This window comes from Cornus florida, unplaced genomic scaffold, assembly GCF_030987335.1.
Source record: "Cornus florida cultivar Cherokee Brave unplaced genomic scaffold, ASM3098733v1 CherokeeBrave_3.0.0_Hap2_Chr08, whole genome shotgun sequence".
NCBI lineage: Eukaryota > Viridiplantae > Streptophyta > Magnoliopsida > Cornales > Cornaceae > Cornus > Cornus florida.
The window spans coordinates 68,466,943-68,492,487 of record NW_026775578.1 but is presented as its reverse complement, the minus strand read 5'-3'; the positions used below and the strand labels follow the sequence as shown (position 1 = coordinate 68,492,487).

Here is a 25,545-nt window from a genome sequence, read left to right as displayed (position 1 = left end):
TATAGCAATTCAACGTAACAAGACTTGCATATAACATCAATAATTCTACAAGAGTCCTATATCACTACCACATGTGAAAATACTAATATGTAGCATACCACTAAATCATATACTCTTTCTACACAAGATATATACATATCGTACATGCTTAAATCAATGGTGGCTAGGTTAGGGTTTTGAAGAACAAAAAAAATGAGAAAGGTAAAGTGAAAATGGAGAGTGGAGGATCTAGTATTCCTCTATTCACTATGTGCTCTTACACTACCTCTCACACACATACACAATGCAAGACACAATTGTGAGCTTACACTTGTCACAATCCCATGGCTCTTTCTTAGGCTTGATCTCAAGCCTACACTTGTCAACCATCTAAACCAACAAGTGCACCTATCCTAGGCCAACATGTGGGTGAACCTCCACCCTCCAAATGTCACAAGGTGATGCCTCTAAGTCTCTCCACCAAAATGCCAACAAGTGGCTTCATGAGAATATGACACTTGTCACATTTTTTAAAAATTACAAAAAGGTCCTTTTCCAAAATATCTTACAAATTAAATTACAAGATGGTCCCCAAAATGAAAAATAATTACTTTTACACAATTACACAAAAACCCCAAAATCAAGAATAATTACAATTAAGTATGCATCCATGCCGTTCATGAAAAAGTAAGCAACTAGAATGTATTTTCTACAAAAGTAAAAATACAATAATCATGGAATTCAAATATTATGGATGCATACAAAGCCGAAATCAAATCCGAGCATAAAAAGTGAGGTTATATAAGGAAAAATGGTAAACGAGAAAGAGACGAAACAGGGAAAAGGACGAAAAAAAAAAAAGAAATCACTTAAAAAAAGAAAGGAAGGAAAATGACAGCGTGATTACATGACAAACATGATTAGGAGAGGAAGACACTTGATTCACCAAATTTTGGTTGATCAAACCTTTGAGATAAGGACTTCATTTCGGCAGCTATAGCATTAAAGTTGTCAACTTGATACAAGCCAACATTCTTCCTTCCACCTAGATTTCTACCATTTTTAGATAACAAAAATCGATGCATTGAATTCTAACTCATGCTTTCATAAAGATGCCATACATCATCCTCATGCCTATCAAGATAAGAACCACCCATAGAATCATCCACCATTCCTTTAAAATTATCCGATAAACCTTCAAAGAAAAATTGTACCAATTGCCATTTAGGCATGTCATGGTGTGGACACTTCTTAAGCAAGTCATTGAGGCGCTCCCATGCCTCATGAAACAATTTCCCTTCCCCTTGAGAAAATTCTCTAATTGAAGTTCTCATTGCATTGGTCTTTGAAACCAGATAGTACTTTTTCAAGAACTCTTGTTACATTTCCGCCCAAGTAGTTATCGAAAAAGGCTTAAGATTGTTGAACCAATATTTTGCCGTGTCTTTAAGGGTGAAAGGAAAAAAATTTAATCTCGAAACCTCTTCCGGCATGTCCGTGTATTTCACGGTGGAACACACTTCAAGAAACTCATCCAAATACTTGTAAGGTTCTTCACTTGGAAGTCCATGATAGTTGGGAAGCATTTGAATAGTTTGTGGTTTAATTTCATAATGGTTCGTGATACGACCCGAGCGTGTGCACAAAATAATGCACAACACTTTGGTTTTGGAAATGATGGTATCAAACGGGCATCATACTTTAAATTTATATAAAAGCCACTTAACACTTATACCATCAAGTATGAAGCGAGAAGGGATCGATGTAATACCCCTAATTTTAAAAGGATAGTCTCGGCATTTATTTATTATTTTTATTGTATTTTTGCATGATTATTTGGTTTAATTATTTTATTTAATTGTTTACCTGTGTGACGTGTATTTAATTGGTATCTATTTATTTGTTTAAATTGCATTCTATTTATTTAATTGATTATTAAAGGTTTTAAAGGTTTTAATTTAGGAAGTAATTTAGGAAATATTTTAATTATCGTTTTTTCAAAAATTGAGGGTTTAGTTTCTTTAGCCGACACAGGATTTAATTAAGTTCTATGGGCCGGTTAGGATTTAGTTAGGGCTCTAATTAATGTAGGGTTTGGGTATAACTCTATAAATATATGGGTATACGTCTGTCGAGGGTTCTAAAACCCTATTCACCATATTCCCGTATACAGTAAAGAGAGAAGTTGAGAGAACAGAGTGTCGTAACGGTCTGTCAAGGAGAATAGCAGAGAGGACCAAGGGAGGTGTTTGGTGGATTAGATCAGAACCAGAGGAGGCTAGAAGGTAGTCAGTGGTTGCCGAAAAGCTTAGAACAACGGCGTCAAGGTTCTGTTTATAAAACTGTACAGGCAAGTTCTTATCTTCCTCCTTTCCTTTGATTTGTGTTCTGTGCACCTGGACATCTCTAGGAGATTAATTGGCCTTAAACTGAACCATGCATGTTTTATATATGTTTTACTTGATCGTTTTATCTGTGAAATTTATTTACAAAACAATTATAGCACGTATGTTTTTCTTGACTCTGTCTTGGCGTAACGTCTTATTGGTTTAATTTTTATTTGGAATCTTACTGAAATCAACCGAGGTTTGATTGGATACTAGATGTAATTTAAGACTTCAAATTTAAAATTGGAGGAAGAACAGAGGGGTTGGGATAAAACTGATGTCGCAATTTAGTTTCAGTATTGTTCTTCAACTATGCTAGTTTAAACGGCTTGATTAAAATCTGTAATTGTTTGCAAAACTATTGTAAACAATCTTGGGGAATGCTTCTAGACTAAATTACGAGTCCTAAGATTAGTTCAGAGACTAACAGAGGGTTAGGAATAAGCCGGAGAAGGAGCACAAGAGCTGAAACGATGCACCGGGGACGAAGGCTCTCAGAGGAAGTGAGAGCCGGCTCCATGGAAGTGGGAGCCGGCTCCCACAACAAAGTGGAGCAGGCTCTAGGGAGTCCTAGAGCCGGCTCTAGGCTGGAAAAGAGCCTGCTCCAAATTCTGGAGCAGGCTCCCTTGGTATTTTTGGTTTATTTTACGATTTTTTTTAATTTTCTACATACTATGTTCACTGTTGGAGCATGGAGACTGTTGGAATGACTTTGGAACTTTACAGAGGGATCAAGGAATGAATTTTGAGTGTCATTAAGACCCTAAATTGAGTAAATTTTAATTCTAAGTTGTCGGGACAAACAGTGTAAAAATTAAGGCACTTAACAAATGGAAGTTGAATTAATTGTTGAATTAAAATTCAGCAATTTGATGGAACATAATGTGTTTATAAAACTTGTTTTAGAATGCATTCAAGTGCATGATAAGGTCATTTAATTATTAATTTTGATCTATGCATGCTTAGGAGGCTAGTTGTTGAATTATTAATTTGTTTACTGCAACTATATGGTTAATGCTTGGATTTAAACTGCTGAAATATTTAAACAATCTTCTGAACTGTTTTAGCAATTTATTGGTTAATAATAGGATTATTTAACCTATTCACATGCATGATGGAGTCCCTGACATATTAAATTTGGTCTATGCATGCTCTGGATGTTAGTTGTTGATTTGTTAAATCGTCTCCTGCAACTATATGGTTAAATGCTTTGAGTTAAATTGCTGAAGTTTTAAATAGTTTTCTGCAATTGTTTGGGTGGTAGTTTTTGGTCTGTAAATTATTGAACTGTTATTTATGTTGTAATTTACATGGATATGGAGGATGGTATGTACTGGTATGGGACGGTGACATACTAGGGACGGTTTAGCTCAAAACGCATAAACCTAACCTAATGGATTAATGGAATGGATTGAAAGATATCGAATCCTAATTGTGACTAAGTCAGATCAGCTGTAAGCAAGTTGGATGACTTCCTGGATTAACGGATGGTAGTTAAGTCATATCAACTGAATAAGTTGAATGACTAACTAGTTGGTTTATTGTATGACAGTTTAATAAATAGTTGAACTGCATACCCTGGATTTGGACGGACTTTATATATATGGTTATGGTACCACGAGTTGAGCTTGAGTCTCAGACTCGTTGGTTAGGGTGCGTATATGCAGTGGATGCGCAGCTGGTTATAATAGGTTGAGGTGTACCCTGTTAGGTCTAGGTACTCATGCCCACCTTTGGGTGCGTATTCGCATGTTGCCTTCTATTCAGGTTGAGACCCCTATTATAGACTAGTGAATGTCCCTTAGTGTGGATATATTTATACGTATGGACTAGATAGATATTGTGAGGTGTCTACGGTGTATCTGCGTATCGGGTCACTGTATGGATTGCAGTTAGATTACAGGACGGTTCCAGCCTTAGAGCTTGATCGTGTTTGTCGAGGACAGTCTCACTTTCATCTGAATACGTAGGACTTCTCTCGATGTTTCTAGCATTATCTATTTTCAGTTTTCAGTTTCAGTTGAACTTTTGGTTAGGGGTCCATCAGTGGATTCCTAAGTTGTAACCTTGAAGTTTTGGAGGATTGGAGTTTCATTTTTTTGTTGTCCATGGAGGATTTTATAATTAATGTTTCTTTCAGTTTTATTTTATCTTTATTGTTCTTTTTGTCATCTGTGTTCGTTTTAAAATACTTTAATTGTTTGATATTCCCTCGGGTTTGGGCCCGGGCCTGATCAACCCGTGTCTCGGATCCGAGGGGTATCACAGTTGGTATCAGAGCACTCCAGGTTCAAGTGTCTCTAGGACGTTTCGTATTAAGACTTCCGCGTAGCATTTTTTTATAGAGCTCATGTTTAGGATTCGTTGAATTCTTTTACGGTTCGTTTAAACTCGTACTGATGTCTGTCTTTCTATGTTAACAGCATGGTTAACACTGGAAGAGGACAGAACATGAACAGTCGACAGAGGAGAGCGGCACGTAGACAGCAGGAACGTCTACAACGTCGACAAATGGAAGAAGAGCAGCAAATGCCAGGGTTTCAGGAGGAGCAGGAGGCAGTTCAACAGACTCAGGGTCGGGACAGAGATTCAGAGATTCCTCCACACCTCAATGACCTTGTTGCTCGGGCTATAGAGGCTGGGGTAACAGCTGCACTCCGGAACCAACCACAGGTTCAGCAGGCACCTGTACCAGCACCAGTGGTTCAGACGGATTCTTGGGGAAAGGCAAGGAGCTCTTTCACAAAGGGGAGTCCACCTGTGTTCTCAGGCTCCACCGATGCGAGAGCAGCTCACCAGTGGAAACAAGACATTGAGCGTCATCTTCGTTTGGTTCAGTGCACGGAGGTTCAAAAGCAGATGCTTGCTACTTTCAAGCTAGTTGGGGATGCACTACAGTGGTGGGAGTCAGTTACCACCCCGGAGGAGAGGATGACATTGTCTTATGATGAGTTCAGTGTTCGCTTTGACGAGAAATATTTTCCCTATGTAGTCAGGGCAGCTATGAAGACCGAGTTTCTAAGTCTGCAGCAGGGAAACATGACAGTGGCAGAGTATGAGCAGCAGTTCACACGCTTGTCTCTCTTTGCACCGGAGGAGGTGGATACAGAGGAGAAGAAGCGTAACAGTTTCGTCAAGGGACTGATGTGGTCTATCAAGAGAGCTATTACAGGTAGTCCAGCCTATACTACCTATGCTCAGGTGGTAGACGCCGCGCTACAATAGTATCAGTTGACTGTGGACATCAGACAGGCTCGTGGTGAGAAGCAAGGTGATAAAGAATCTGCTAATCAGTCAGCTGAAAAAGGGAATGGCAATGGTCACCGGCAGAATGACAAACGCAAGTTCCAAGGGCAACAGCCTTGGAAGAAGCACAAGGGTGGTTCAGATGCTCATCGGAATGGGGCACCTATTCAGAGGTAACAGAATGGAGGACCACAGGCAGGACAGGGTCAGCCACAGGCTAACCGACAGAGGAGGCCATTTGGTACTTTCCAGGGTAGTTGTTACACTTGTGGAGAGTATGGTCATACCACCAGGCAGTGTCCTAAAGCAGGACAGGGACAGGGACAGTATGTGCAGCAGGGACAGAGGGCGCCAGTGCCTCTACCAGCTCCACAGGTTCCACAGATTCAGGGACAGACACATCTGGCTTTACCGGCACCACCGCAGACTCAGGGACAGGCACCACAGCAGTTGCATTATGGCAGGGTGTATAACCCAAAACCACAGGATGTTCACCCACCTCCGACTATTGAGGGTAAGTTTCCTATTCATGGTTTACATGGACGTGTTTTATTTGATACGGGTGCTACACACTCATTTGTAGCTAGGACTTTTGTTGCTTTATCTGGGATGAGGACGAGGGTATGCACTAGACCTCAGGGTATTTCTACACCATTGGGTGATACAGCTATTATACATGAGAGTGATGGGCATGTGACATTAGATATTGGCAGACTCAGATTTTTAGCCAATCTACTGGTCCTGGACATGCACACTTATGATGTGATACTTGGGATGGATTTGTTGTCTCACTACCATGCCCAAGTTGATTGTTTTGATAGATCTATTATTTTTACCATACCTGGTCAGGATATGTATGTAGTAGCTATGCCACGTTCTAAAGGAGGCGGTAGCACCTATTTGTTCCATGTGGAGGAGGAAAAGGATGAGGGGATTACTGTATCATTGGATAACATACCAATTGTACAGGATTTCCCGGATGTATTTCAGGAGATTCCAGGGTTACCACCTAGTCGCGAGATTGATTTTGTGATAGACTTAGCTCCAGGCACTGCGCCTATTGCTAGGGCACCCTATAGGATGGCACCGGTAGAGATGAGAGAGCTGAGGGATCAGATTCAGCAGTTATTCAGCCAGGGTTTTATTCGTAGGAGTACATCACCTTGGGGAGCACCGGTTCTGTTTGTGAAGAAGAAGGATGGTTCGCTTCGTCTGTGTATAGATTACAGGGAGTTGAACAAGGTTACGATTCGTAACAAGTATCCTTTGCCCAGGATTGATGACTTGTTTGATCAGTTAAGGGGAGCCACATACTTCTCCAAGATTGATTTACGTTCTGGGTATCATCAGCTGAGGGTTAGGGAGCAGGATGTTCCTAAGACAGCGTTTCTCACGAGATATGGTTCTTATGAGTTTCGTGTTATGCCGTTTGGGACGACTAATGCACCTGTAGTGTTCATAGACTTAATGAATAGAGTCTTCCGGGCTTATTTGGATCAGTTTGTTATTGTCTTTATTGATGACATCTTGATCTATTCTCGGTCGGAGGACGATCATACTAGACATCTTTGCATAGTCTTGCAGACGCTTCGTGAACACCAGTTATATGCCAAGTTCGAGAAGTGTGAGTTTTGGCAGCGGGAGGTGAAATTTCTGGGTCACGTGGTGTCAGAAAAGGGGATAGCAGTGGATCCGGCCAAGGTTTCAGCGGTGGTTAAGTGGGGACAGCCTACATCACCTACTGAGATTCGGAGTTTTCTCTGTCTGGCCGGATATTACAGGAGATTCATCCAGGGGTTCTCCAAGATAGCAGGACCACTCACTCATCTGACCAAGAAGGGTGTACAGTTCGTGTGGGATGAACACTGTCAGCGAGCTTTTGATGAGCTGAAAAGGAAGCTGACTTCTGCACCGGTTCTGGCTACTCCGCAGAGCGGGATAGAGTATCTTGTTTACACAGATGCTTCATTGCAGGGTCTTGGATGTGTATTGATGCAGGAGGAGCGACCGATTTCTTATGGATCTCGGAAACTTAAGCCTCATGAGCTTAATTATCCAACACATGATTTGGAGTTGGCAGCAGTAGTTTTTGCCTTGCGTATTTGGAGGCATTATCTGTTGGGTGAGTCCTTCAGATTATTCAGTGATCACAAGAGTCTGCAGTACTTATTCACTCAGCGGTAGCTGAATATGAGACAGCGCAGATGGTTGGAGTTTGTAAAAGACTATCATTTTTCTATACAGTACCATCCAGGGAAAGCGAATGTGGTGGCGGATGCACTCAGTCGCCGACCTGTTGGTAGTCTTTCTGCTCTATTCGCTATTGAGTGGAATGCTTTGAAGAATGTAGATGAGTTGTCAGACGCTTTTATGGCTTGCATGGTGGTTACACCTTCCATCATTCGCAAGGTTTTACAAGCACAACTCACCGATCAGCAGTGTGTCGACAAGGTTGTAGAGATAGCTTCCGGAGAGGTTCCATTCTATTATGTTGGGACTGATGGTGGTTTAAGGTACAAGGGACGGTTAGTGGTACCTTCTGTTGATAATTTGAGGAAGGATGTGATGACTGAGACTCACCACTCTGAGTTCTCTGTTCATCCAGGAGGCGATAAGATGTATCAGGATATGAAACGGCAGTTTTGGTGGGCAGGTATGAAGAGGGACATTGCTCTTTTTGTTTCTCAGTGCAGTACTTGTCAGATGGTTAAGATTGATCATCAGAGGCCGCCAGGAGCTCTACAGTCACTACCAATTCCGGAGTGGAAATGGGAGAGCATATCTATGGATTTTATGGAAGGGTTGCCAAATTCTTTCAAGGGGCATAATTCCATATAGGTCATTGTGGATAGGTTGACCAAGTCAGCTCATTTCTTGCCTATTTGCACTGACTACACTTCGGAGCAGTTGGCGAGGCTTTACATTTCAGAGATTGTGAAGCTACATGGCATTCCATTGTCTATTATATCGGACAGGGATTCAAGCTTTGTATCTGGATTTTGGAAGAGTTTTCAGCAGGCTTTAGGTACGGAGTTACGCCTTAGTACTGCTTATCATCCTCAGACTGACGGACAGACTGAGAGGGTGAATCAGATTATGGAAGATATGCTTCGGTCGTGTGTCCTGGATTTCAAGGGCCACTGGGAGGAATATTTGCCACTTGTGGAGTTTGCTTATAACAATAGTTTCCAGAAGACTATTGGAATGGCACCTTTTGAGGCGTTATATGGTCACCCGTGTCGATCACCTGTTTGTTGGATGGAGGTTGGAGAGAATCGATTCTTAGGTCCTGAGTTCATCAAGGATACCTCTGAAAAGATTGCTCTTATTCGAGATCGCATACGTAATGCCCAAAGTAGGCAGAAGAGCTATTCTGATCGTCGCACTCGTGCTTTGGAGTTTCGGGTTGGGGATCAGGTTCTTCTCAAAGTATCTCCTATGAAGGGTGTTATGCGCTTTGGGAAGAAAGGGAAGTTGTCTCCGCAGTTTGTCGGTCCATTCATGATTACGGATCGAGTTGGAGCTGTCGCTTATCGGTTGGCACTTCCGGATAATTTGGATCGCGTCCATAATGTGTTCCATGTTTCCATGTTGCGGAAATTTCTGCGTGATGAGGATCGATATCAACATATCGATGTTGGGGAGATTGAGTTGCAGCCGGATGCAACTTATTTGGAGCCACCATGTCGTATTGTTGACCGTCGGGATCAGATCCTTCGCAATAAGGTTATCCCTTTGGTTCGTGTGCAGTGGAGCCATCACAATGAGGCCGAGTCCACTTGGGAACGGGAGGATGTCATTCGCTCGCAGTTTCCTGAAATATTGGAAGAAGGTAAGGGCGAATTCCGAGGACGGAATTCATTTTGTTAGGGGGGAAGAATGTAATACCCCTAATTTTAAAAGGATAGTCTCGGCATTTATTTATTATTTTTATTGTATTTTTGCATGATTATTTGGTTTAATTATTTTATTTAATTGTTTACCTGTGTGACGTGTATTTAATTGGTATCTATTTATTTGTTTAAATTGCATCCTATTTATTTAATTGATTATTAAAGGTTTTAAAGGTTTTAATTTAGGAAGTAATTTAGGAAGTATTTTAATTATCGCTTTTTCAAAATTGAGGGTTTAGTTTCTTTAGCCGACACAGGATTTAATTAAGTTCTATGGGCCGGTTAGGATTTAGTTAGGGCTCTAATTAATGTAGGGTTTGGGTATAACTCTATAAATATATGGGTATACGTCTGCCGAGGGTTCTAAAACCCTATTCACCATATTCCCGTATACAATAAAGAGAGAAGTTGAGAGAACAGAGCGTCGTAACGGTCTGTCAAGGAAAATAACAGAGAGGACCAAGGGAGGTGTTTGGTGGATTAGATCAGAACCAGAGGAGGCTAGAAGGTAGTCAGTGGTTGCCGGAAAGCTTAGAACAATGGCGTCAAGGTTCTGTTTATAAAACTGTACAGGCAAGTTCTTATCTTCCTCCTTCCCTTTGATTTGTGTTCTGTGCACCTGGACATCTCTAGGAGATTAATTGGCCTTAAACTGAACCATGCATGTTTTATATATGTTTTACTTGATCGTTTTATCTGTGAAATTTATTTACAAAACAATTATAGCACGTATGTTTTTCTTGACTCTGTCTTGGCGTAACGTCTTATTGGTTTAATTTTTATTTGGAATCTTACTGAAATCAACCGAGGTTTGATTGGATACTAGATGTAATTTAAGACTTCAAATTTAAAATTGGAGGAAGAACAGAGGGGTTGGGATAAAACTGATGTCGCAATTTAGTTTCAGTATTGTTCTTCAACTATGCTAGTTTAAACGGCTTGATTAAAATCTGTAATTGTTTGCAAAACTATTGTAAACAATCTTGGGGAATGCTTCTAGACTAAATTACGAGTCCTAAGATTAGTTCAGAGACTAACAGAGGGTTAGGAATAAGCCGGAGAAGGAGCACAAGAGCTGAAACGATGCACCGGGGACGAAGGCTCTCAGAGGAAGTGAGAGCCGGCTCCATGGAAGTGGGAGCCGGCTCCCACAACAAAGTGGAGCAGGCTCTAGGGAGTCCTAGAGCCGGCTCTAGGCTGGAAAAGAGCCTGCTCCAAATTCTGGAGCAGGCTCCCTTGGTATTTTTGGTTTATTTTACGATTTTTTTTAATTTTCTACATACTATGTTCACTGTTGGAGCATGGAGACTGTTGGAATGACTTTGGAACTTTACAGAGGGATCAAGGAATGAATTTTGAGTGTCATTAAGACCCTAAATTGAGTAAATTTTAATTCTAAGTTGTCGGGACAAACAGTGTAAAAATTAAGGCACTTAACAAATGGAAGTTGAATTAATTGTTGAATTAAAATTCAGCAATTTGATGGAACATAATGTGTTTATAAAACTTGTTTTAGAATGCATTCAAGTGCATGATAAGGTCATTTAATTATTAATTTTGATCTATGCATGCTTAGGAGGCTAGTTGTTGAATTATTAATTTGTTTACTGCAACTATATGGTTAATGCTTGGATTTAAACTGCTGAAATATTTAAACAATCTTCTGAACTGTTTTAGCAATTTATTGGTTAATAATAGGATTATTTAACCTATTCACATGCATGATGGAGTCCCTGACATATTAAATTTGGTCTATGCATGCTCTGGATGTTAGTTGTTGATTTGTTAAATCGTCTCCTGCAACTATATGGTTAAATGCTTTGAGTTAAATTGCTGAAGTTTTAAATAGTTTTCTGCAATTGTTTGGGTGGTAGTTTTTGGTCTGTAAATTATTGAACTGTTATTTATGTTGTAATTTACATGGATATGGAGGATGGTATGTACTGGTATGGGACGGTGACATACTAGGGACGGTTTAGCTCAAAACGCATAAACCTAACCTAATGGATTAATGGAATGGATTGAAAGATATCGAATCCTAATTGTGACTAAGTCAGATCAGCTGTAAGCAAGTTGGATGACTTCCTGGATTAACGGATGGTAGTTAAGTCATATCAACTGAATAAGTTGAATGACTAACTAGTTGGTTTATTGTATGACAGTTTAATAAATAGTTGAACTGCATACCCTGGATTTGGACGGACTTTATATATATGGTTATGGTACCACGAGTTGAGCTTGAGTCTCAGACTCGTTGGTTAGGGTGCGTATATGCAGTGGATGCGCAGCTGGTTATAATAGGTTGAGGTGTACCCTGTTAGGTCTAGGTACTCATGCCCACCTTTGGGTGCGTATTCGCATGTTGCCTTCTATTCAGGTTGAGACCCCTATTATAGACTAGTGAATGTCCCTTAGTGTGGATATATTTATACGTATGGACTAGATAGATATTGTGAGGTGTCTACGGTGTATCTGCGTATCGGGTCACTGTATGGATTGCAGTTAGATTACAGGACGGTTCCAGCCTTAGAGCTTGATCGTGTTTGTCGAGGACAGTCTCACTTTCATCTGAATACGTAGGACTTCTCTCGATGTTTCTAGCATTATCTATTTTCAGTTTTCAGTTTCAGTTGAACTTTTGGTTAGGGGTCCATCAGTGGATTCCTAAGTTGTAACCTTGAAGTTTTGGAGGATTGGAGTTTCATTTTTTTGTTGTCCATGGAGGATTTTATAATTAATGTTTCTTTCAGTTTTATTTTATCTTTATTGTTCTTTTTGTCATCTGTGTTCGTTTTAAAATACTTTAATTGTTTGATATTCCCTCGGGTTTGGGCCCGGGCCTGATCAACCCGTGTCTCGGATCCGAGGGGTATCACAGTTGGTATCAGAGCACTCCAGGTTCAAGTGTCTCTAGGACGTTTCGTATTAAGACTTCCGCGTAGCATTTTTTTATAGAGCTCATGTTTAGGATTCGTTGAATTCTTTTACGGTTCGTTTAAACTCGTACTGATGTCTGTCTTTCTATGTTAACAGCATGGTTAACACTGGAAGAGGACAGAACATGAACAGTCGACAGAGGAGAGCGGCACGTAGACAGCAGGAACGTCTACAACGTCGACAAATGGAAGAAGAGCAGCAAATGCCAGGGTTTCAGGAGGAGCAGGAGGCAGTTCAACAGACTCAGGGTCGGGACAGAGATTCAGAGATTCCTCCACACCTCAATGACCTTGTTGCTCGGGCTATAGAGGCTGGGGTAACAGCTGCACTCCGGAACCAACCACAGGTTCAGCAGGCACCTGTACCAGCACCAGTGGTTCAGACGGATTCTTGGGGAAAGGCAAGGAGCTCTTTCACAAAGGGGAGTCCACCTGTGTTCTCAGGCTCCACCGATGCGAGAGCAGCTCACCAGTGGAAACAAGACATTGAGCGTCATCTTCGTTTGGTTCAGTGCACGGAGGTTCAAAAGCAGATGCTTGCTACTTTCAAGCTAGTTGGGGATGCACTACAGTGGTGGGAGTCAGTTACCACCCCGGAGGAGAGGATGACATTGTCTTATGATGAGTTCAGTGTTCGCTTTGACGAGAAATATTTTCCCTATGTAGTCAGGGCAGCTATGAAGACCGAGTTTCTAAGTCTGCAGCAGGGAAACATGACAGTGGCAGAGTATGAGCAGCAGTTCACACGCTTGTCTCTCTTTGCACCGGAGGAGGTGGATACAGAGGAGAAGAAGCGTAACAGTTTCGTCAAGGGACTGATGTGGTCTATCAAGAGAGCTATTACAGGTAGTCCAGCCTATACTACCTATGCTCAGGTGGTAGACGCCGCGCTACAATAGTATCAGTTGACTGTGGACATCAGACAGGCTCGTGGTGAGAAGCAAGGTGATAAAGAATCTGCTAATCAGTCAGCTGAAAAAGGGAATGGCAATGGTCACCGGCAGAATGACAAACGCAAGTTCCAAGGGCAACAGCCTTGGAAGAAGCACAAGGGTGGTTCAGATGCTCATCGGAATGGGGCACCTATTCAGAGGTAACAGAATGGAGGACCACAGGCAGGACAGGGTCAGCCACAGGCTAACCGACAGAGGAGGCCATTTGGTACTTTCCAGGGTAGTTGTTACACTTGTGGAGAGTATGGTCATACCACCAGGCAGTGTCCTAAAGCAGGACAGGGACAGGGACAGTATGTGCAGCAGGGACAGAGGGCGCCAGTGCCTCTACCAGCTCCACAGGTTCCACAGATTCAGGGACAGACACATCTGGCTTTACCGGCACCACCGCAGACTCAGGGACAGGCACCACAGCAGTTGCATTATGGCAGGGTGTATAACCCAAAACCACAGGATGTTCACCCACCTCCGACTATTGAGGGTAAGTTTCCTATTCATGGTTTACATGGACGTGTTTTATTTGATACGGGTGCTACACACTCATTTGTAGCTAGGACTTTTGTTGCTTTATCTGGGATGAGGACGAGGGTATGCACTAGACCTCAGGGTATTTCTACACCATTGGGTGATACAGCTATTATACATGAGAGTGATGGGCATGTGACATTAGATATTGGCAGACTCAGATTTTTAGCCAATCTACTGGTCCTGGACATGCACACTTATGATGTGATACTTGGGATGGATTTGTTGTCTCACTACCATGCCCAAGTTGATTGTTTTGATAGATCTATTATTTTTACCATACCTGGTCAGGATATGTATGTAGTAGCTATGCCACGTTCTAAAGGAGGCGGTAGCACCTATTTGTTCCATGTGGAGGAGGAAAAGGATGAGGGGATTACTGTATCATTGGATAACATACCAATTGTACAGGATTTCCCGGATGTATTTCAGGAGATTCCAGGGTTACCACCTAGTCGCGAGATTGATTTTGTGATAGACTTAGCTCCAGGCACTGCGCCTATTGCTAGGGCACCCTATAGGATGGCACCGGTAGAGATGAGAGAGCTGAGGGATCAGATTCAGCAGTTATTCAGCCAGGGTTTTATTCGTAGGAGTACATCACCTTGGGGAGCACCGGTTCTGTTTGTGAAGAAGAAGGATGGTTCGCTTCGTCTGTGTATAGATTACAGGGAGTTGAACAAGGTTACGATTCGTAACAAGTATCCTTTGCCCAGGATTGATGACTTGTTTGATCAGTTAAGGGGAGCCACATACTTCTCCAAGATTGATTTACGTTCTGGGTATCATCAGCTGAGGGTTAGGGAGCAGGATGTTCCTAAGACAGCGTTTCTCACGAGATATGGTTCTTATGAGTTTCGTGTTATGCCGTTTGGGACGACTAATGCACCTGTAGTGTTCATAGACTTAATGAATAGAGTCTTCCGGGCTTATTTGGATCAGTTTGTTATTGTCTTTATTGATGACATCTTGATCTATTCTCGGTCGGAGGACGATCATACTAGACATCTTTGCATAGTCTTGCAGACGCTTCGTGAACACCAGTTATATGCCAAGTTCGAGAAGTGTGAGTTTTGGCAGCGGGAGGTGAAATTTCTGGGTCACGTGGTGTCAGAAAAGGGGATAGCAGTGGATCCGGCCAAGGTTTCAGCGGTGGTTAAGTGGGGACAGCCTACATCACCTACTGAGATTCGGAGTTTTCTCTGTCTGGCCGGATATTACAGGAGATTCATCCAGGGGTTCTCCAAGATAGCAGGACCACTCACTCATCTGACCAAGAAGGGTGTACAGTTCGTGTGGGATGAACACTGTCAGCGAGCTTTTGATGAGCTGAAAAGGAAGCTGACTTCTGCACCGGTTCTGGCTACTCCGCAGAGCGGGATAGAGTATCTTGTTTACACAGATGCTTCATTGCAGGGTCTTGGATGTGTATTGATGCAGGAGGAGCGACCGATTTCTTATGGATCTCGGAAACTTAAGCCTCATGAGCTTAATTATCCAACACATGATTTGGAGTTGGCAGCAGTAGTTTTTGCCTTGCGTATTTGGAGGCATTATCTGTTGGGTGAGTCCTTCAGATTATTCAGTGATCACAAGAGTCTGCAGTACTTATTCACTCAGCGGTAGCTGAATATGAGACAGCGCAGATGGTTGGAGTTTGTAAAAGACTATCATTTTTCTATACAGTACCATCCAGGGAAAGCGAATGTGGTGGCGGATGCACTCAGTCGCCGACCTGTTGGTAGTCTTTCTGCTCTATTCGCTATTGAGTGGAATGCTTTGAAGAATGTAGATGAGTTGTCAGACGCTTTTATGGCTTGCATGGTGGTTACACCTTCCATCATTCGCAAGGTTTTACAAGCACAACTCACCGATCAGCAGTGTGTCGACAAGGTTGTAGAGATAGCTTCCGGAGAGGTTCCATTCTATTATGTTGGGACTGATGGTGGTTTAAGGTACAAGGGACGGTTAGTGGTACCTTCTGTTGATAATTTGAGGAAGGATGTGATGACTGAGACTCACCACTCTGAGTTCTCTGTTCATCCAGGAGGCGATAAGATGTATCAGGATATGAAACGGCAGTTTTGGTGGGCAGGTATGAAGAGGGACATTGCTCTTTTTGTTTCTCAGTGCAGTACTTGTCAGATGGTTAAGATTGATCATCAGAGGCCGCCAGGAGCTCTACAGTCACTACCAATTCCGGAGTGGAAATGGGAGAGCATATCTATGGATTTTATGGAAGGGTTGCCAAATTCTTTCAAGGGGCATAATTCCATATAGGTCATTGTGGATAGGTTGACCAAGTCAGCTCATTTCTTGCCTATTTGCACTGACTACACTTCGGAGCAGTTGGCGAGGCTTTACATTTCAGAGATTGTGAAGCTACATGGCATTCCATTGTCTATTATATCGGACAGGGATTCAAGCTTTGTATCTGGATTTTGGAAGAGTTTTCAGCAGGCTTTAGGTACGGAGTTACGCCTTAGTACTGCTTATCATCCTCAGACTGACGGACAGACTGAGAGGGTGAATCAGATTATGGAAGATATGCTTCGGTCGTGTGTCCTGGATTTCAAGGGCCACTGGGAGGAATATTTGCCACTTGTGGAGTTTGCTTATAACAATAGTTTCCAGAAGACTATTGGAATGGCACCTTTTGAGGCGTTATATGGTCACCCGTGTCGATCACCTGTTTGTTGGATGGAGGTTGGAGAGAATCGATTCTTAGGTCCTGAGTTCATCAAGGATACCTCTGAAAAGATTGCTCTTATTCGAGATCGCATACGTAATGCCCAAAGTAGGCAGAAGAGCTATTCTGATCGTCGCACTCGTGCTTTGGAGTTTCGGGTTGGGGATCAGGTTCTTCTCAAAGTATCTCCTATGAAGGGTGTTATGCGCTTTGGGAAGAAAGGGAAGTTGTCTCCGCAGTTTGTCGGTCCATTCATGATTACGGATCGAGTTGGAGCTGTCGCTTATCGGTTGGCACTTCCGGATAATTTGGATCGCGTCCATAATGTGTTCCATGTTTCCATGTTGCGGAAATTTCTGCGTGATGAGGATCGATATCAACATATCGATGTTGGGGAGATTGAGTTGCAGCCGGATGCAACTTATTTGGAGCCACCATGTCGTATTGTTGACCGTCGGGATCAGATCCTTCGCAATAAGGTTATCCCTTTGGTTCGTGTGCAGTGGAGCCATCACAATGAGGCCGAGTCCACTTGGGAACGGGAGGATGTCATTCGCTCGCAGTTTCCTGAAATATTGGAAGAAGGTAAGGGCGAATTCCGAGGACGGAATTCATTTTGTTAGGGGGGAAGAATGTAATACCCCTAATTTTAAAAGGATAGTCTCGGCATTTATTTATTATTTTTATTGTATTTTTGCATGATTATTTGGTTTAATTATTTTATTTAATTGTTTACCTGTGTGACGTGTATTTAATTGGTATCTATTTATTTGTTTAAATTGCATCCTATTTATTTAATTGATTATTAAAGGTTTTAAAGGTTTTAATTTAGGAAGTAATTTAGGAAGTATTTTAATTATCGCTTTTTCAAAATTGAGGGTTTAGTTTCTTTAGCCGACACAGGATTTAATTAAGTTCTATGGGCCGGTTAGGATTTAGTTAGGGCTCTAATTAATGTAGGGTTTGGGTATAACTCTATAAATATATGGGTATACGTCTGCCGAGGGTTCTAAAACCCTATTCACCATATTCCCGTATACAATAAAGAGAGAAGTTGAGAGAACAGAGCGTCGTAACGGTCTGTCAAGGAAAATAACAGAGAGGACCAAGGGAGGTGTTTGGTGGATTAGATCAGAACCAGAGGAGGCTAGAAGGTAGTCAGTGGTTGCCGGAAAGCTTAGAACAATGGCGTCAAGGTTCTGTTTATAAAACTGTACAGGCAAGTTCTTATCTTCCTCCTTCCCTTTGATTTGTGTTCTGTGCACCTGGACATCTCTAGGAGATTAATTGGCCTTAAACTGAACCATGCATGTTTTATATATGTTTTACTTGATCGTTTTATCTGTGAAATTTATTTACAAAACAATTATAGCACGTATGTTTTTCTTGACTCTGTCTTGGCGTAACGTCTTATTGGTTTAATTTTTATTTGGAATCTTACTGAAATCAACCGAGGTTTGATTGGATACTAGATGTAATTTAAGACTTCAAATTTAAAATTGGAGGAAGAACAGAGGGGTTGGGATAAAACTGATGTCGCAATTTAGTTTCAGTATTGTTCTTCAACTATGCTAGTTTAAACGGCTTGATTAAAATCTGTAATTGTTTGCAAAACTATTGTAAACAATCTTGGGGAATGCTTCTAGACTAAATTACGAGTCCTAAGATTAGTTCAGAGACTAACAGAGGGTTAGGAATAAGCCGGAGAAGGAGCACAAGAGCTGAAACGATGCACCGGGGACGAAGGCTCTCAGAGGAAGTGAGAGCCGGCTCCATGGAAGTGGGAGCCGGCTCCCACAACAAAGTGGAGCAGGCTCTAGGGAGTCCTAGAGCCGGCTCTAGGCTGGAAAAGAGCCTGCTCCAAATTCTGGAGCAGGCTCCCTTGGTATTTTTGGTTTATTTTACGATTTTTTTTAATTTTCTACATACTATGTTCACTGTTGGAGCATGGAGACTGTTGGAATGACTTTGGAACTTTACAGAGGGATCAAGGAATGAATTTTGAGTGTCATTAAGACCCTAAATTGAGTAAATTTTAATTCTAAGTTGTCGGGACAAACAGTGTAAAAATTAAGGCACTTAACAAATGGAAGTTGAATTAATTGTTGAATTAAAATTCAGCAATTTGATGGAACATAATGTGTTTATAAAACTTGTTTTAGAATGCATTCAAGTGCATGATAAGGTCATTTAATTATTAATTTTGATCTATGCATGCTTAGGAGGCTAGTTGTTGAATTATTAATTTGTTTACTGCAACTATATGGTTAATGCTTGGATTTAAACTGCTGAAATATTTAAACAATCTTCTGAACTGTTTTAGCAATTTATTGGTTAATAATAGGATTATTTAACCTATTCACATGCATGATGGAGTCCCTGACATATTAAATTTGGTCTATGCATGCTCTGGATGTTAGTTGTTGATTTGTTAAATCGTCTCCTGCAACTATATGGTTAAATGCTTTGAGTTAAATTGCTGAAGTTTTAAATAGTTTTCTGCAATTGTTTGGGTGGTAGTTTTTGGTCTGTAAATTATTGAACTGTTATTTATGTTGTAATTTACATGGATATGGAGGATGGTATGTACTGGTATGGGACGGTGACATACTAGGGACGGTTTAGCTCAAAACGCATAAACCTAACCTAATGGATTAATGGAATGGATTGAAAGATATCGAATCCTAATTGTGACTAAGTCAGATCAGCTGTAAGCAAGTTGGATGACTTCCTGGATTAACGGATGGTAGTTAAGTCATATCAACTGAATAAGTTGAATGACTAACTAGTTGGTTTATTATATGACAGTTTAATAAATAGTTGAACTGCATACCCTGGATTTGGACGGACTTTATATATATGGTTATGGTACCACGAGTTGAGCTTGAGTCTCAGACTCGTTGGTTAGGGTGCGTATATGCAGTGGATGCGCAGCTGGTTATAATAGGTTGAGGTGTACCCTGTTAGGTCTAGGTACTCATGCCCACCTTTGGGTGCGTATTCGCATGTTGCCTTCTATTCAGGTTGAGACCCCTATTATAGACTAGTGAATGTCCCTTAGTGTGGATATATTTATACGTATGGACTAGATAGATATTGTGAGGTGTCTACGGTGTATCTGCGTATTGGGTCACTGTATGGATTGCAGTTAGATTAGAACTTGCTCGTGGGTCTGACCCACTCCTTTATTATTCTTTTCAGGTACAGGACGGTTCCAGCCTTAGAGCTTGATCGTGCTTGTCGAGGACAGTCTCACTTTCATCTGAATACGAAGGACTTCTCTCGATGTTTCTAGCATTATCTATTTTCAGTTTTCAGTTTCAGTTGAACTTTTGGTTAGGGGTCCATCAGTGGATTCCCAAGTTGTAACCTTGAAGTTTTGGAGGATTGGAGTTTCATTTTTCAGTTTTCCATGGAGGATTTTATAATTAATGTTTCTTTCAGTTTTATTCTATCTTTATTGTTCTTTTTGTCATCTGTGTTCGTTTTAAAATACTTTAATTGTTTGATATTCCCTCGGGTTTGGGCCCGGGCCTGATCAACCCGTGTCTCGGATCCGAGGGGTATCACAATCGAACCCAAGAGATTGAACACGTGTTGGGATTAAACTTGATTTTAGTGCTAATGACATTGCACAAGAGAGAGAGAGTGAGATAGAGAGAAATATTTTTGATGAAGTGATTAAACTAGAGTTCAATCGAAAACATGGGAATAGAAATGATAATGCAAGTAAATTAAATTAAATTAAACTAAGAATTAAAGAGATATGAAGAGAGTCTTAGGGTTAGGATTCACCACTAAGCCCATGCAATTAACCATATGCTTTCAATTAATGGGGAATTCATTAGTGTAATTATAGATGTGGTCACATTATCATCACAAATCACAATTGTAAGCATAAATTATCAACATCAAAAATGAATTGTCTACCTAATGGCAATTAAACTAAAGTGTAGAACCTATTCAAGACTACGTCATAACCCACCATACACATTCACTAATGTATCTGATAAGAGCACACATCAATCAAGAGGATAATACTAATTGTAATTAGAAGTATGGATTAACATAATCAAGCACAAATTGCCTACTTTACTACAATTACCTAATGACAATAAGCTAATTTGTAGAACAATCCATCAAGATTAAACCTTTATCCATCAAATTAATTGACAATTGTATCAACTAAGTATCATGCTATGGCCATCACTAAACATAACTAAAAGAAGTATCTAGTGTAGAGTATAATTCTAAATCAATCACATAGACATGCAATTCTCATATAGAATCAATGGAAGAATTAATTTTCAATCATCTAATGAAGAATAAAATCCCTAATTAATCATATATAGACATATAATCAACTTGGAGATTTCAATGGAAGAATTAATCAATACAAGCCCTAATTTGTCAAATCAAGCATGTAAATATAAATAAATCACAAGGCCATATATTTAATTACAACATAATAATTCCCCAAGAAAAGAAAAACAAAGGTTAGGGTTACATGAACTTAGGGCTCATCCAAGCCCTAAGTGAAGAACTAGCTCATGGAGAAGATGAACATGGTGTCAACAAGCTCCATCTCCATCTTTTGGCTCCTTCTTCTTCTTCCTTCAATTGTAGACAGAGCGTCTGTAAAATCTTCTTGAAACCCCCGCTTTCTCCTTTTTCCAGAGAGAACGTAAAAACACGGTACAGAAAAATAAAAAAACTTAATAAGAAACTAATAAAACTGTCTCCTAAATAAAATAAAAACTAACCCTAAACTAATGGCTCACTGGGCCTTAAGTAATAACCCTATTAAAGCCCAATAGTTCACAAAATAAGCCCAAACAATAAGAAAATCCTATAATGTTGCCAAGTCCTAGGGGAATCGATCCCCCACCCTAGGGGATCGATCCCCCAAGAGTTGGAAATTTCCTTTAAGCCCTATTTAGTTCCATTTTGGCCCCGAGCTCATTGGTTTGCTTCTTCATCTTTGGGAACATCATCAAAGGCCTGAGATTGACCGCTTTTGAAGAATAAACACACTATACGAGCAATGGGCTGCGACCTCCTTTTTGCCATTTTCTGAGCTTTTTCTGAATATCTTTGCTTAACTCCAAAAAGGTTTTAGTGAACCAAAATTAGCTCATTTTAACTTTATTACTCTGAAATACACATAAACATAAATTAGGACTAAAACATAAAATTAAGATAGATGCAAAGACTGAAATACCCTAACTTAGGTGCTGAAATGTGCAACATTTAAGCACTTATCAGTTCGCTCTAAATGGGGGAAATTGAATACATATAGGTGCATTATATTCATTTGGCATATAATGATCACACAAAGCAAGAGAATGATTCACAACCAGTGGTGCTACATAAGCACCTTGATTGCCTTGAATAATGGGAGGTTGTGGAGCAAAAATTGGCCGAGGCATTCCCAATGGAACTTGGCCTTGTTGTTGTGGTGGAATGAATGGCCTTGGCATGCGTAATGGTACTTGAATGTTGTCATGATACACATTATGGTGGAGAATACCTTGTTGGTCTATGTGACCAAGGTCCTCCACATGGTCCTTATTATGTTCCTCCATTGATGAAATGGAGTGACTAGAATTACCCCTTCCCTTAGAATTACGAACAATGGATTCAAGATTCAAATTAAGTGAGACAAGAGTAGGATTTAACGACCTACGACTATGCATGCACAAACAAAACAAAAACAAGCAACAAGCAAGTAGCAATCACTTCTCCTCCGCAACAAATCAACAATCAACAATCAATCATCCACATACGATGATCTCATACTTCCATGCTTTGAACAATATGTAAGAAAAATTAAATTGCCTGCACGCGGGCTCACGATCTTTCTAGAAAATGAAAAACTTGCCTCTATGCGGGCTCACGATTTAAATAGAAAAAGAGTTTAGAAAAGCTCACAAAGCAACTTCAATTTTTTTTTCTTCTTTTGCCTTACTTTGCTACTTGGCTTGCTTGCTTCTTGTTAATTTCCCTTTGCTTCACCCTCTTAGCTCAATTCACCTAGCCAATCAAGAACAAACACAATAAGTAACCAAAATAAAATAAAAACAAGATCAAAAGAGTACTAATTCCTAATCAATTTCCAAAATACGACGGTGCCAAATCCCCGGCAACGGCGCCAAAACTTGGTGTGTGCCGAATGCAATAAGCTAAAGAGTGTGTAGTGCGGCCATGTTTAAATTTAGAAAATGCCACTACCACTTCCAACTAAAAATATAGCTAGAGTGAATAGGGATCGTTCCAAGGGAAAAGGAGTGTATTTGTGCTTGGAAATTAATGTCGGATTAGTAGGTCGAATGATCAAAGATTGATGGTGATTCGTTAATTATACTATAATGCAATTAGAATTAATGCAAGTAAGAAGCAATCTATAAAGTAGGGAAAAGATATAAGAGAAAGGACTTGGGGTTTTAGAGTTCACCACTAAGCTTGACTTCACTAAACACTTGTAATTGTACATTAATGGGGAAATTTAAATTATAACTTGTGTGTGTGTGACATCAATTGAAACTAAGCATGGATAGCAAATAAGTATAAGTTGTCTAGCCAATTTTAATAAAAAGCATAACCTATCAAATGAGACCAATATCCATTCAATAAGACCACAATTAATGCATACACAATTATCTAGAGACATGCACTCTTTGCATTCATAAGTATGAAACATCAAGAAACAAAAATGATTTGTCCACCTATCTAAGAATTCAAAGCAACTACACTACATCTAGGCTAGAGATATGCAAATTAAACTAATTAAACTAAAGGTGTGGCACAATCCATCAAGAAACAAGTGTGAACCATCAAATAAATTACAAGAGTGTTCAATTAAGCACTATGTTTTGACTATCACTATATTAACATCATCAATACACATAGACATGCATTAATTCCATTAAATCTAGAGAAAAGCACATGAATCATCCATTCTAGCATACATAGACATATGAATAGAGATAAATGATCAATTGAAAGCATTAATCCATACACATCAAGTAGAAACCACAAGATATATATTTATCCAAGATTAAAACATTTGTTATAATTAAAATCCCCAAAACATTTGTTACAATTAAAATCCCAAAAAATATACAAAAGACTAGGTCTAGGAAGCAAACTTAAGAGTTATCTCTAGCTCCAAGTGAAGGATTTAGCCACTCATTGTAGTGGTCATGGAACCCTCAAGGGCTAACTTGGAGGTTAGCATCATCATCTCCATCCTTACTTTCTTCCCAAAACCCTAGTTCTAGTGAGGAAAATATTTTTTTCTATTTTTTTCTAATAATTCTCTATGATTCTCTTACAATCATGTTCAATAAATCAATTACATACTTCTTTGAGTAAGGACCAATGATTCTCTTACAATCATGTTCAATAAATCAATTACATACTTCTTTGAGTAAGGACCAAGTTAGAATTACAGCCTCTGATTGAAGGAAATTCACAGCTACATAAAATTAGGTAGAAATCGGCGTGGTCGGGAATTAAACAGCTCACTACCAGCAAGCAGTTCGATCGATCGAAGATGTTCAATTGATCAAACACTTAGCTTCAATCGATCGAAGCTGGTGTGGCTCGAAAATATCTTCCAGGCTCTATCCAATTGGTTGAGTTGGCACCGCCTCATTTCGATTGATTGTAGACCTCTTCGATTGATCGGGACTTCCCTTCGATTGATCGAAGTTCCCCTGGTGCATTTTTCTTGGCTTTTTTCCAACTTTGCTCCTTAGCTCCAAAATTATGTTAGATGGCTCTTGTTAGCCTGTTTGAACTTTATTCATTTGAAATAGGCTAAAACACAAATAAGTATCTAAGACATGAAAGTAAGATAGATGAATGGACTAAAATACCCTAACTTAAGTGCTAAAATGCGTCACATTTGAGCACTCATCAAATATTTTGTTTAGCCATTCTGGCTTGAGAGATATGTATGCAATCTTGTTGTTGACCATTTATGTTATATATGATGTTGATGAATGCTAGATTCTTTCAGAAATATGATCTTCCAGTTGTAAACCAATCCATGTCAAGCCCATCCATTGGTTAGGTTAAGTCATAGTCATTCACCTATCTACATTTACAACATTTATTGTTACACAAAAACATACAATCTTCATGACGAATTTTGTTAAGTTATATTTGATGTTGATGAATATTATTTTGGGTGAACTACATTAAACCACCCTTTTCTATTTGTGTTTTTCATTAAACCCCCTTTTTTTATTTTTTTTGCCAAAAAATCCCCCCTCAACTATTCAAGGGGGTGATTTAACTAACGGAAGTTTGTTGAAAAAGAAGTGAAATATAAATTGACTTAAATACCCATTAAAGCCTATTTGAAAATCTACTTTGCTTCTTGTTTTTTTATTTATTAAATAACCTAAATGACATCATTCATAGAAATTAACATTTCTATTGTTTTTTTTGTTTTAACATTTTACTAAATTGACCAGTTCACATTAGTCACATGGAAGGAATTTATCTTTTTATAGAAAAAAAAATGATATTAAAATATATATATATAAGAAGAAGAAGAAGAAGAAGAAGAAGAAGAAGAAAACATGTAGGCATAAATATTAATATAAAAAAGGAAAAAAATTAGGCATTATTTCTCGTAGTGTCCCTTTAATAAATCTATATAAAATAAAAATCAATAAAAACCAAATAAATGAATGCACAATATAATTCTTAAATATATATATATAGCAGATAAATTTCAAGAAAAAAACCTAGATTTATATTGGTTTGAAGGCTGGATGGAAATGAAAATATAGTATAAATAATATTTAATGGTACATAATATATATACCATTATATTATGATACAAATTATATATAATATTATAATAATGAAAGAGTACGTGTTGTTGCAATGATGGAAGATATGCGGTTAAGAGTGATAATGGAG

General features: G+C 39.7%; 1 pseudogene; it reads left to right on the top strand.

The window, feature by feature from the left end:
* Window positions 1-1,209: 1,209 nt before the first annotated feature.
* LOC132272243 (small nucleolar RNA R71) lies at window positions 1,210-1,308 on the top strand (annotated as a pseudogene).
* The last annotated feature ends 24,237 nt before the right edge of the window (window positions 1,309-25,545 follow it).